Below are 15,415 nucleotides of genomic sequence, written 5' to 3' on the forward strand. Positions count from 1 at the left end.
AACAAAATCTTTTTTGAAAGCTTCCCTCATAACAATAAAGGAGATGGCTTCTTCTTCAGGAATGGCTTATGCCCGAAACGTCGATTCTCCTGTACCTTGGATGCTGCCTGATCTGCTGCGCTTTTCCAGCAACACATTTTTAGCTCTGTTCTCCAGCATCTGCAGTCCTCACTTTCTCCTCGAAGGCATGTTTATGGTCTTGTGTCTCAAGCACATGTTTAAATCAGTTAGCAGGCTTCCATATTCTATAAAGTCACAGAGAGTCTGTGTCTTGACTGAATTTGCCATCAGAGTACCATTCTTCAATCAGAGCACTATTTCTTCTTTAATGTTCCATTCTACTATCGTGAGGTAAACTTACAGCTTACATTCATTAGTATGAGAGAAAGACAAGAATAGCTACATGATTCAAAGTGATTAAATTTATGACAAAACAAGTAACATCTAGCCTGTGGTTATACCTAAAGGCTAAGGTACAAACCACTTATATTCACTTGTTTTCACATGTCTTTGTTTTATCATTATGTGCTTAGTTGAATTGGCATAGTTTTGGACGGCCGTATTAGATTTTCAAAAAGCACTTTAAGTTAACATTTGCGAGCCAGCTAAATGACATTTATACTATACATTTACATGAAATGGTCCTAACAGATTAGTTATCTTCTTCTGTTTCACAATACTCTTTCAGATCAAAGTGATCAAACAATCCTTGTCAGGTTCATTCACTTGAAGTAGTTTATGATACTATTAGATAAATTCATAAGTATTTAATTTTAAAAATATTTGAAATATATTTTGTGGTCTGATCACAAATTCTGTTCATATTCACCCTGGCTACTGTGATGCATTTTTGTTAACTTAATAGAAATATTTAATGCCAGAAGTAAATTAGCAATGAAAGGATAACCTTTTTTTAACATGAACATCTGAAGTGGAAATTATCTTATTACTTGCAGTAGAAAATCTTAAATGCCATTTCTTACATCTTGCAAGTATTATCCAATGAATTTGGCTGACAGTTTTTAGATACAAGGGTTATACATAAAAATATAGGAAACTACACTGGCACTCAATAAAATCATGGCTGATCCATGACATCAGCATCTCATTCATTAGGAACATAGGAGCAGGAATGAGCCATTCAGATTTGAAAGCCTCCATTGCCATTCTAGACCATGGCTGCTCACCTATCTCTACACCATATCCCTTCATATCATTTATCTTAGAAAAATTTGGTAAAGTTTCCAAAAAGCAGCATTTCTGACTACCTCGTAACAGCTGATATAGTAGACTGTGATCATTTGTCAACAACTCAAATTCAGTTGAGTGGAATCAAAACTGAACACTTTTTATCAATCTCTAGCTTCTGTCAGCAATTCAGCTTCACCGAAAGGAAATTCACACGACCTTTTCTAATCAACCTGTTCTGAGATGTTATTACATACCTCTGGAGTCAGTGGGACTTGAACTCGAGCTCTTTGGCCAAGAAGTAGGGACATTAACTCCACTCCACAAGAACAGCCCTTATTACACAGCTGTTGTATTTTTCTGGGTTTTGTCTTTTACTTCGTATAAAAATATCATTGCTGCAGAAATTTGCCTTTGTATGTTGTGTGTCTATGCATAGGATTCAGGGGATATAGTTTTGTTTCTGGATCATAGTTTATGTTAATCAGAGTTGGCCACTTCAAGAATAACTTTGGTTCATAATAATGAGTTACCTTTAGTTTGTTTTTTAATAGTAGTACTAAAGAGACGCTATTTTGCTTATTGAATCAGCAATTTCACACATATAATCTTATTGATGGAAGGGCCTTGATTATCACCACACTTATCCCATCACAGTCGCTTTACTCCGAAAAAGTATCTGAATGGAAATTAATGAATCAAGAATTAATGAATAAGTAAAACATATGCATTTAAACATTATTTTTGCATAAAACTCAACTTGACTATGATTCTAAGAACTGTCTAATCCAGAAAAGCTCTAAATCTACAAAATGTTGATATTAAAACATAATAAGCTTATACTGCCCTCCAGTGATTATTGTGAGCATTACTTTGTGAGCAGTAAATATTCACCATTCTTCCCTTAGACTCATAGAGATGTACAGGAAGAAAACAAACCCTTTGGCCCAACTCATCCATGCCAACTAGATATTCTAACCTAGTCTAGTCCCATTTGCCAGCACTTGGCTCATATCCCACTAAACCCTTCCTATTTACATACCCACCCAGATGCCTTTTAAACACTGTAATTATACTGGCTTCCAACACTTCTTCTGGCAGCTCATTCCATACATGCACCACTCTCTGTGTGAAAACAATTGCCCCTTAGGTCCCTTTTATATTTTTTCCCTCTCATCCTGAACCTATGCCGTCTAGTTCTGGACTCCCCCACCCCAGGGAAAAGACTTTGTCTATTTATCTTATCCATGCCCGTCATGGTTTTATAAACCTCTATAAGGTCACCAATCAGCCTGCGATGCTCCAGGCAAATTTGCCCCACAGCCTATTCAGCTTCTCCCTGAATCTCAAACCCTCCAACCCTGACAACATGCTTGTAAATCTTTTCACAACATCCTTATTTTGATCATTTTGCAAATCATTAAAGGAATATAAAATCCTACAATTAAAATTGATCATTGTAGATTAAAAGGAAGTGATGATTAAGGTTAACCCTTATTATAAAAATCTGGCTAGCAATTAGCAAAATGGATGTTTATTCAAGTTTCAGCAAATATTTCATTATGCTGAGAAAATTAAAGAGTTGCCCTTCTGATGCAGGCATGACCCTGAAGTTTAAAAATGTGTTGCTGGAAAAGCGCAGCAGGTCAGGCAGCAATTAAGGAGAAGGAGAATCTCCAAGCGCATGCAGGTCCTTGACCTCCTCCATCGCCAGACAATGGCAACACGACGCCTGGAGGAAGAGCGACTCGTCTCCAAGGACATGCAGGTCCTTGGCCTCCTCCATCGCCAGACAATGGCAACACGACGCCTGGCGGAAGGGCGACTCATCTACTAGTTGATGATGACCCTGAAGTTTCCAACTTATAACAAAAACTGCAGCTCAAAATGTTGCATTAAAGATATAAGGGCTTGAAAGGGTTAATGCAGAGGACTGGCTTAACAACGTTGTCATATGTACCTGGTGGGAGAAGAGGTTAGCATCTTAAAGGAGTGGATCCATTATCCAAGTCCTCCTCGTACTCTCAGCATGACGATGTAATTTGGTCTAATCCTTGGATAACCAGTAAAATGGCCCTTTGACTCATCATTGAATCTGTGCACTGTTGCACGCAGCAGTCCCTTGCAACCGCAGATTGCGGTGGTTCACGGACTCCCAGCCCAACTGCTTGTTCTGTGGCGCTGTGGAGTCTGTGGACCACGTATATATTGGGTGTGGGCGTTTGCACTCCCTTTTTGATTTTCTGAAAAACCTCCTCCTCTGCTTTTGGTTGCACTTCAGTCCCACGCTCCTGATCTTCGGGCACCCGGTACGGAGGAGGGAGGGCAGGTCTGAAGACCTCCTCGTGGGTCTGCTCCAGGGCCTGGCCAAACTGGCCATCAACAGGTCCAGGCAGCGGGCCGTGGAGGGGGTCGTTAGGGCCGACTGCCTGCCCCTCTTCTGAGTTATGTTAGAGCCCGGGTGTCCTTGGAGAGGGAGCACGCATTGTCCACCAACACCCTGGAGTTGTTCAGGGAGAGGTGGGCGCTGCAGGGAGTAGAGTGCATTATTTCCCCCTCCAACTATATTTTGATTTAGTCCCTACCCTCCCCTTCACTGTTTTGATCACATAGCACTGCCCTTTGATGTGAAGGGCAGTGCTTGTCACTGGCCACTCGGGTGTTTCCTATCTTCCTGGTGGTGGAAATCGAATAAAGATTCGTGCACTTTGTGTCTCTCACTGTGTCTCACACCTGCACACACAAGCCATGGGTGCTGGGGAAAAATAAACACTACTGCAGTTAGGTGGTAGTGTGGGGGTTAAAAAATAAGAAAAAATAATCAAAAAAAAAAGAGAGAAAAAAAAGAAGAAAAAAAATTGAATCTGTGCACGTACACTCCCCTGAGTTCTGACATCCCTGAAGCGATACCTGCATTTCATCATCTGATCTCCACCACCACCACCCAACCCCATGCCTCTCCCCACCAACTTGCCAACATTGCTCTGTTGGCGCAGATACCTGCAGCTGTCCTGACCTGGCCCTGCTGAAACTGACATCCCCACATAATCCTGGAGACAACATGCACTCCACTTTGCCCACCCCAAACTGATGTGACACATCCCAGTGCTGCTGAATCTGACATCTCTGCACTCCACTCTCGCCAACATAACATGTCCGAAGCAGCCATCTGTTAGCCTACCCATCCCGTGACCCCCTTTGCTCACCTGGCATTCTATTTTCCCCTCATCCTTCTGCCACCCTCATCCCTAGCCAACATGCCATCAACCCCTTACCTAGCTCACCTGGCACCCAATCCTCATTTACCTAATGGATTAAGCTTTCCTCAGTCACTGCCAAAGTCTCTTTGGGATCTTTAATCTCCTGAAGGGTGACTATGAACAAGGGGAATGTCTTGACCTGTAACACTACTCTGACACTGAATGAATTTCTACTTGGTCACCTTGAGACTGGTCAGACTCAGAAAATAGTCAGAAACAATTACAACAGACATTAATATTTTTAATGAAACTATCACTGATGTCTGTGGGAATTCCAGCTGCTATCAGAATATTGGATCATTTTTATCACAGTGTAACTTGTATTTAGTTGCTACCATTGAATAACCAATTTTAAGACAGGGGAAGGCCATTTTGTAGTGGCCTTATCATTGGACAAATACTGCAGAGCCCTAGGCTAATACTCTGGAGACACAAGTTTAAATTTCACAATGGCAGATAGTGAACTTTGATTTCAATTTAAAAATCTGAAATTGAAAAACTAGCTTAATGACAACCATGTAACCATTGTTAATTGTTGTAAAAACCCATCTGATTTACTCATGTCCTTTAGCAAAGTCAATCTGCCATCTTTATCTGGTCTGGGCTACAAGTGACTCCAGACTCTTAGTGATATGATTGATCCTTAACTATCCCCTGAAATGGTCTAACCATCCCCTCAAATTTATCACAACCTCTGTAAAGCCTAAATCAATTTAAGAAATCAAATAGACTACCCGGCATCAAGCTAGGAACTAAAGATAACAAAGGCAAACCCAGCCCTATTCATTCTGCAAAGTTCATTTAACTAACTGGGGTCTTTTGCAAAAATGTAAGAGTGCTATCCCATAGGCTGGTCAAGCAACGACCTGACATCATATTCACTGTAGCCCATCATTCAGACAAACACACAGGCCCCCGCACCCCCCATCATCATCACTGTCCTTGAGTATATCCTGTCCTACCAGTAGGACCGACCCCACCAAAGGTTACAGACACTGGGATTGAATCTGGAGGGAGTTGCCCTGGAGTTTTCAACATTGATTTAGGACCCTATTATTTTTCTTTTGGCAGCAGGTCAAACATGGAAAAGTAAATTTGCTGATGTCTATATGCCTACCCCCTCAGCTGATGAACCAGTATCTCTCCAGGATGAACACCACTTGGAAGAAGCACCAAGGTTGGCAAGCACACAGAATATACTCTGAGTGATGGACCCCAATGTTCATCACCAAGAATAACTGAGGAGCACCACTGCTAACCAAATTGGCTCAATCCTAAAGGACATAGGTGCTAGACAGATTCTGTAGCCTGCTACATTCGTTCTTGACAATACAGGTTGCTGTGATCATTGCATTGTGGAGATGAAGTCCCAAGTTCACATTGAAGATAGCTTTAATCTTGTGTAGTACTACATCTGTGCTAAATGGTGCAGACTTCAAACAGGTCTAACAATTCAAAACTGAGCATCCATGATCTACTTTTGGCCATTATCAGCATGAATACAACATTCAATATTCTAATGGCCCAGCATATCCCCCACTGTAATTACCATCAAGTAGGGAGATTAACTCTCATTCAAAGAATGCAGAAGGGCATGCATTATAAGGTAAGCAGTATAAGGCTTACCTAAAAGAAAGTATCAACCTTGTGAAGCAGTAACATAAGACTATTTGCATTCCACGCAGCATAAACAACAGCATAAGACAGGGGTATGTAGAATAGAATTGAACAGAATAGAATATCCTTTATTGTCATGTGTACTCAAGCACAGACATACAGGAGTCCAGCGAAAAGTTTACAATGTTGCCTCTTATGGCATCATCTTAGGTACACGTACCTTGGTACAAATCTTAGGTACAAAAGAGGAATAAAAAGAAAGTAGTTGCATTACCTTACAGTGCTTAAAGAATAAGTTAGAAATAGGATGTAGTCAAAGGATTGACATTACAGTCAGATTTTACAAAATTCAAATAAATACTACATTGCAGAAGCTTAGTGCAGGGTCTTCCACAGCTGGCCTGACTGCCTGCACCAGGCCCCAGTCCAACAACTGTCCCTGATCAGCTCCAAGCCTCCAGTCCACTTCAAACCCACACTCAGCTGCTCCAAGGTAAGTGCCGAGATTCATCACCCCAGCACTGCCCCCCCCCCCGGGACTGCCGTTCCCCCCAGCACCAGCTGCCACCCTGGGACTGTCTCCCCCAAGCGCCGGCCACCACCCCAGGACTGTCTCCCCCCCAGCTTTGGCCCCGCCCCAGGACTGTCGTTCCCCCCAGCGTTGGCCCCGCCCCGGGACTGTCGTTCCCCCCGGCGTTGGCCCCGCCCCGGGACTGTCATTCCCCCCGGCGTTGGCCCCGCCCCGGGACTGTCATTCCCCCCGGCGTTGGCCCCGCCCCGGGACTGTCATTCCCCCCGGCGTTGGCCCCGCCCCGGGACTGTCGTTCCCCCCGGCGCTGGCCCCGCCCCGGGACTGTCGTTCCCCCCGGCGCTGGCCCCGCCCCGGGACTGTCGTTCCCCCCGGCGCTGGCCCCGCCCCAGGACTGTCGTTTCCCCCCAGCGTTGGCCCCGCCCCGGGACTGTCATTCCCCCCAGCGCTGGCCCCGCCCCAGGACTGTCGTTCCCCCCAACGCTGGCCCCGCCCCAGGACTGTCGTTCCCCCCAGCGCTGGCCCCGCCCCAGGACTGTCGTTCCCCCCAGCGCTGGCCCCGCCCCAGGACTGTCGCTCCCCCCAGCGCTGGCCCTGCCCCGGAACTGCTTCCCCACGCACCGGCCGCTGCTATAGGACTGATTCCTCATGCCAGCAGCTGCACGCAGGAAGCTTCCTCACACCAGCCACTGCGCCGGGATTTATCTCCAGGCTTCACCAGCTCCTCCATTCCCCTAAGGACAAAAGAAGGACAAAAGAAGAGAGGAATAAAGAGGAAAGAAAGAAAAGGCACAGACGGGGTACAGGAGCTCCAGCTGGAGTGTCCTACTCTAGCATCATCTTGACAAGTGAGCCCAAAATCAATGGTGATGGACAATTAAACAACTCATTGAAGGAGGTGGCTCCACAAATATCCCCACCCTTGATGATGGGGATCCTGACATGCCAGTGCAAAAGACAAGCCTGATGAATTTATGTATATCTTTTGTGAGAACTGCCCAATGATAATTGAGAAAGAGCTAAAAGTAATGGTATTTATTTATCCCCTGACTGAATAAAAACAAGCCTTACATCAGTATAGTAGCAAGTAGTTTTCCTTTACCACAACCAAAGATCATCATACAATCTCTACAGTGTGATAGTAGGCCATTCGACTCATCAAGTACACACTGGCCCTCTGAACAGCATCCCATCTAGACCCATCCCCTACTGTATCCCTGTAACCCTGCAATTCCACAGCTGATCCACGTAGCCAGCACATTCATGAACACTATGGGTAATTTAGCATGACCAATGCACCTAACCTGCACATCTTTGGACTATGGAAAAAACTCGGAGCACCCAGAGGAAAGCCACGCAGACAAGAGGAGTACGTCTGTGTGAAGTTTGCACAGTCACCTTAGGGTGGAATCGAACCTAAGTCCCTGGTGTTGTGAGGCAGCAGTGCTAACCACTGAGCAACTTCATGATCAATATATTTACTGTCCTGAATTGTTTTACAATGCTGCTTGATTCATGACATTTCAAAATAAAGTACAGAGTAACATTACAAATGGGATTTGCACTTCGTTTGAAACTCCATACTTGACAAGTATTTGACATACTTGACAACTCCATGCAATCATTAGGACCAATGGGCAGTCTTGAAATTGCTTTCATTCTCAGCACTCGATGCACAGGGATTGTACAACCAAGTTAAACATATTGAAGAACCAAGTCAAGAATATACTTCATTCTTAAGGCGGATGTCAGTGTCAAGCAACAATTGTAGTATTACATTCCGATGATTAAGACAGGTTATTGTATCAGTAATAGTGAGTATTTTGCTTTGATATCTCCTTTAGGTTTGTGAATGGGGATTGAGTTTCTGTCTCAACCTCTGTTTTAAATGACCACGGTTTGAGCTGGGGAGATAGTGTAATAGCAGTAATCCATTAGATTGGTATTCCAGAGTTCTAGAAGCTGAGACTAGTGATGTGGGATGCATAGCAAGCAATTTGGTTTAAGAGCAATTAACTATTGGCAAAAAATCCTGATCTTGCCAAAGATCTCCATATCCCATTAATGAAAAATAAATACTATAACATTTTAAAACTTACTTAATGTATCAGGTATTACATCTGCTTTCCTTTGTGTAGGTCAATATTAGACTTGCTGGACTCAATATCAATTCTGTTTTTTCCCTTTTCACAAATGCTGCCAGACCTGTTGAGTTTCTCCAGAAATTTCTGTTTTAGTTTGTCTCAGATCTCCAGCATCCTCAATTGTTTGTATTATTTTAGGGTAGTTCATAAGATTTTCAGAGGATTAATGTCATAGACTTTCTGCATTGAGTTTGTTACAAGGTATCTACTGAGAACTCAATTCAGCTTAGCAACAGCAATCCAGATTGAAGTGTGTCTGACTTTCATATGAGAATGACCTTGTCAATGACCAGGGACCCACCATTTCTACTTGAGTCCACAGGGTCTTTAACTATTTGCAACTTGGACAGGGTCATTGTTTATACAAATGTGTTTATAGGTAAACAGACACATTATTGTTCGACATATCAGAATATTCCAAGTGGGAAGCAGCTGGACCTTGCAGAAAACACAATTTCATCCATTGCAGAACGGTCCCTGAGCAGTTCTATGCCTAAGAGTTGCGTTACTTCCCTGGGATTTGACAACTTAACTGAGTTGTTTGTCAAGAGTGACTATTTTACTGATTCAGATCTATTTTTCATATTTGAACAACACACTGAGGCATCTTTCTTTTCATTGTTTTACATCCCAAAAAATCATAACCTCCCATTTCTCCACATTAAATTGCAGCTTTCCTCTGTTCAACCATTACATGAATCTGCCCAAAATCCTCCTGAAATCTATTACAGTCCTTTTGGCTAATTGTGTTAATCCCCACCAGATACAAGAGGTTCATTGATGTCTACACAATTTGAGCATTTGACATGCTGGAGGCTAGAATCAAAAAAAGCCATGAAGGAACAAAAGATTCCCCAATTACATGATTAACATAATATTTCCTCCTGTTTGCTATTAACTCTGAGCATTTTCTCCTGTTGAATTGATTTATCTGTTCAACCATATTGTTCCAGCACGACTATTTCTGCTTTACTTACTCTTGCGTGAAATTCTTTCAAGAGACCCTTAAACTGTACTATTTCTAATCATTTGTGTCTTTCATTTGTGGCTTTACTCTTCTGAAATATCACATTTATTGATGGTTAAAGGACATGTAACAGCTTGTGATTCCAACCTTGCATGGTCATTACTAAGTGAACATTACTAACCAAATGATAACTCTATAACAGTGTTAAGTCCACCCATATTGTGGAACAGTGTTGGGGTTGTGTGTCTCAAAAACCCCAGATAGTCTGAGTCAAACAACCACAACTACATTACTCTGTAGTAGTGTAACGCTAGCCAGTGGATTACTCTCCCCTGTTTTTTAAATGATTTCAATTTTTTATGGGTCAAATGTTACTTTGATTTCAAATGCAGTCATTCTCATCTCTCCTCTGTTTGGACCATGACTGAAATGCGGCCAGGAGTTAAGTGGCCCTGACAAAATGCAAATCAAATATCAATAAGCAGGATATACTGTGTTGTGCCACTTGACAGCACTATTAATGACACTCCCTCACCTTGATTACATTTACTTGGGGCAGTAATTCACCAGATTGGATTTGTCCTACTTTTTGTGAACAGGATATACCTGGGCAATTTTCAACATTGTTGAGTAGACACTTGTTAGGTAGGTCGACTAGAACAGCTTAACAAGGAGTGCAGCTAGTTCTAGAGTGAGACTTCAGTACTACAACCAGGATGTTGTCAGAATCCACAATCATTTCTGTATCCCATGCTTTTAGTGTTTCTTTGAACCGAATTTGCTGAAGACTGCAATCTGTGATGTTGGGCACACCAGGACAAAGCTGAGATAGATCACCCACTCCATACTTTTGGCTATAGAAATTTGTAAGCACTTCTGCCCTAACGTTAGCATTTACTTGTTGACATAAATGTAACAAAGAATGAGAAGGTTTGCAGAGTCTCCCCTACTGATTTGTTACTGAATTGTCTTTCATGACTGGAGAGGGTTCAGAAGAGATTTACCAGGATGTTGCTGGGAATGGAGGGTTTGGGATACAGAGCATAGGAGTTTGAGAGGTGACCTTACTGAGGTTTAGAAAATCATGGAGAGCATAGATAAGGGGAATGACACGGGTCTTTTCCCAAGGGACTTCAAAACCAGGGGCCATACTTTTAAGATTAGAGGAGAAATATCTTAAAAGGATGTGATGGGGCAATCTTTTTTACACAGAGAGTAGTTTGTATGTGGAATGAACTGCCAGAGAAAGTGATGAATGCACTATAACACTCAAAAGACATGTGCACAAGTTCATGAATAAGAAAGATTTGGAGGTATATGGGCCAAGTAGAGGCAGGTAGGACTAGATTTGTTTGTGAACATGGTTGGCATGGACTGGTTGGAATAAAGGGTCTGTTTCCTGCTGTATGATTGGATTGTGGAACTTTGAGCACAACAGTTATTGCTATTTCTAGATCATGCCAAATCACCTGACCTGCACAACTTTGGACTGTGGGAGGAAACCGGAGCACCCGGAGGAAACCCACGCAGACACGGGGAGAACGTGCAAACTCCACCCAGATGGTGGGAATTGAACCCAGGTCCTTGTGAGGCAGCAGTGCTAACCCCTGAGCCACTGTGCCGCCCCAGCTTAATGAGGACTAATGTAAGGTTATACATTTTGGAATCTAATGCAGGAGGGTAGTATCCAGTAAATGGAAGAACCCTCAGTAACATAAACATATAGAGGGATCTAGATAATGCACCACCACTGCTCAAAGGCATTTAGGGATGGCCCAGCCAGCAGCATCTACATCTGGTGAACAAATCTAAGCAAAGGGCCAAAGCACATCACTAACTTATTTCACTGATGAATTTGTTCAATATTCAAAAAAAATCCTATCACGGTCTTGCACTTGTTCTAGAACATAAATGCAGTAAAGTTATTGAACTGTACACAGTCGATTAAAATTCTGTCACTTAGAAGAGAGACAAAAACTTCAAGATCATGCGTGATTACTTCAGATGTAGCGATGCAACCAAAATTTAGGAGAATCAACCAATACTTTTGAGCTTAGGTGATTATGTTAACTTAATTTAATAAATTAATAATAAAAGATGACTAAGTGTTTGACAGATTTGCAGCTTAATTGATACATTCTGACATCTTAAACTCAAAAGCTGAACTGAACCAATTTGCATAGTCGTTAGAATGTAATTTTGCAAACTTCACAGAGAAAGAAATAAATTAGTTTTCTTAGGTCTTATAAATGTGCTGGAAGATTTTTGCGCACAATCAAATATTTTGAAATATTGTGACTTCTATTATTAGCACTTGTAAATTATTCTGCTCTGGGTATGAAGTTTACAGGTTAATAATTTTTTTTAGATTTTTTTTCCGTAGTTTTTTTTATCTCAGATATACAAATAATTGCTTGGTAGCACAGAATTTATAAATGTTTCAAACAGACAAATTCAAAATTTATTGTCACACATTCAGCAGTCCCGAAACATTAAAAAACAAACTTTGAAAGGGAGAAACAATTTTACGTTAGGACAAGAGGATTCTCTTATTGATTAGACAAAGATCATCACGGAGATACAGCAGGAACTGTTAACTGTCAATCTTAGTTAGCTTAATAAAATAAGACCAGCCAAGTAGTCTTGATTGGACAGGATATTGCCATGTGGAATGCAACTGGAATTGCTTTCTCTATAATTCCTCACTTATTGTATATGCATTTTGCCTTCAAAAGGCAATGTGTTTGCATTTTCCTCTCATACGATGAGACAGCATCTAAGTAATTGTTAGTTGAAAGTGGGAACAGCAACGCAAAAAAAATTAGATACAAGTTATCAGGGTCATTTTGAAAGTGATAACAAGAACCTATGTGGGCAATTAAGCTGCCAGAAAAAAGCGAGCATAATTTGCTGCTCCTTGGAGGTAACAAGAGACATAGAAAGAAGATTAAATAATTGCGTGAGTTAGCCCAGGAGAGAAATTCATCCATTTCTCCTCACTTCGTTAATGAAGTGCTGAGCAGGAAGGTACAGGGCATGTCTTTTTGACTCTTCACCAATTGAGAAATTTAAGTGATAAATTAATGCCCACTTAACTGCATCAATTTACCAACTCCCTGATGAGCTGCCTCCCCAATCGGTGAGAAAGGTGGCTAATTTCCTGACTGATAAATCATAGCCACCTGGCTGTTGTACTAAAGGGTGAATAGGAATTTAATGAAGTCACTGGCCGATTTTCCCAATGATGAGGTTGGTGCATTACTCACCACCTAATATGGTCATTCTCACACCTAAACAAAATTGGGAAAATTCCACTTGTAGCTGTCAAGTATTGAGTTCATCGGAGAAGGTTGTATATTTGGATGGTTAGAACTCATTTTTTTATATATAACTTCATTTGTTTGCAAGAATGGTTACCATTGTTAAATCTTCTAATGAGTAATGTGCCAAAGATAATAACCTAGAAACCAAACCAACCTAGAAACCTAGCGTCCTGCAACCCAAGAAACCAAAGATATCAATCCTTAAAGCCTCAAATCCAATACTAGATTGTGTTATGCTTTGCTGGGGTCGCACACTGGAAATCAAGACTCATTATTTGGAGTTATTGCAAAAGTTAAACATTTTTTAAAATATGCAAAATTCCTCAATTTATCCAATATTTATATCCAGGTTGGCAGAAATTAATTAGGTTATTGTTCTTAATAAGAATTAGTACTTACTACAAATAAAAAGACTCATGCTAATGGTAAATAATTATGAATTGTCAGCACATAACGCTTTTAGTTAGGATTCTAACCACCTCAAAATTCCCCTCTACACATACCTACAGACAGCAAACAAAAAGTTATGGGTGTCGTTGGTAAACAGAAAACTGGGAAAGCTGTTCAGTGGTCCCTATACATAGGATGTGCTGAGATGAATAGAACCTGCTTTTTGATCTTCCTTCTCTGGATACTCTCACTAGTCTATAAATGGCACAAGATGACTACTTCACACCTATAAACATCTCAGACTTGTTAATTAAAATAACATCTTAAAGCAATTACTGAATGAGAAAACCTGGCTTTCTTCAGCCTTAAAATGTTATTTAGTGAAGAGAACAGAGAGCGCTCATGAGCTTGGGGAGATCTGATGGTTTCTCACAATCCTGTTCACAGCCCCAAACTGTTATCTGCTGGCATGGGTATTGGCAGGCAGAACGCTTATATCATTGGTCTGTGGACTCGCGACCAGATATCGATCAGCTATTTGCTGCCAGCTGAATTCCTAATAGTACACAGTCCTTGGCTTCAGTTTGTCAGTAAACATTCTCCTATTGTTGCTTGAACAAGTGTGTAAACAGCACTCATAATGCGTGTCAAGTTATTTGCTTTCAAAGAAGTGCAACAATCTCTTATTAATCCTTGGTTTTTAAAACTGTTCTTTCCCCATTTGTGTCCACAATCAAAAATACAGAAAAATAAAGCAACGTCTTTACAGTTGGGACATTTTCAGACATTCAGGCTATTGAAGGGCCTAGTGCCTTTTGAGATGTTGCTGTCAAGTTCATCTTGGTTATAAAACATACAGGATTTTTAAAATGGGTAACATCTGACCAAAACTAAGGTGTGTCTAGCATCATCATTTTTCAGACTTCCATTTGCAAAATGACCAAATTTTTAAAATGCCCTATTTATAACTAAAATTTATTTGTTCAAATTGTGAGGTGAGACTTTACTAACATAAGAGAAACCTCCAAAGTAGACTGAATCCAGCTATCACAGGTAACGTTCTAGTCACGTACAATGTTTGCAAAAAGCTGGAATGGAACCAAGCTTGAATTGAAAATCCATCTGCAGGGATTATATGAACAGATGAAGTTATAATCAAATGTGACAGTTGCCTATATAAATTACATTAACAATTTAATCAGAAAGCTGAAATTGAAGCCTGTGAATTTGCTTCCGATTTGATAATTAGATACGCAAAAACATTAGCCTAATAAAATTAGCTTGTCCAGTGCCAATTAATAATTTTATAGTATAACAACAGAGAATGATTTCTGCTTTAGTGCTTTCAATAAAGATAATAATGGCTGGGTAAGGGAACAACTTTTCTGTTTTGACCATCTTACAATACATAGGTGACGTTGATAGTCAGAACCTTTTTTCCCAGAGTTGAAATGTCTAATACTGGGGGCATGCATTTAAGGTAAGAACGGAAAACTTCAAAGGACTTGTGAGGGACAGGTTTTTTTTTACACAGAAAGAGGTAGGAGTCTGGAACTCAATGCCAGGGATGGTGGTGGAGTCGACAGTGTGGTGCTGGAAAAGCACAACAGGTCAGGCAGTATCCAAGGAGCAGGTCAATCGACATTTTGGGCATAAGCCCTTCATCGGGAATGACTAAATGGTGGTGAAGGCAGGTTGGATAAGGGCATTGACGAGACTTTTAGATAAGCACATGAATTTGCAAGGAATGGAGGGATATAGACCAAGGGCAGGCAGAAGGGATTAGTTTCATTTGGCGTCATGTCTGGCACAAAATCTAGTGCAGAAAGGCGTGTTCCTATGCTGTACATTTCTATGACCTATGTTCTAATGGAAGAATGAAAATAATCATTGAAGTAGGTCTTCTATCAAAAAGCATTGCATAAATGCTAGTAGATCAAGTTTCCAAAAGTAAAAATTGTACAGCTTTGTTTCCATTTAGAATGCATTTATTCACT

The sequence above is a fragment of the Chiloscyllium punctatum genome, chromosome 10 (assembly GCF_047496795.1).
Source record: "Chiloscyllium punctatum isolate Juve2018m chromosome 10, sChiPun1.3, whole genome shotgun sequence".
Lineage (NCBI taxonomy): Eukaryota > Metazoa > Chordata > Chondrichthyes > Orectolobiformes > Hemiscylliidae > Chiloscyllium > Chiloscyllium punctatum.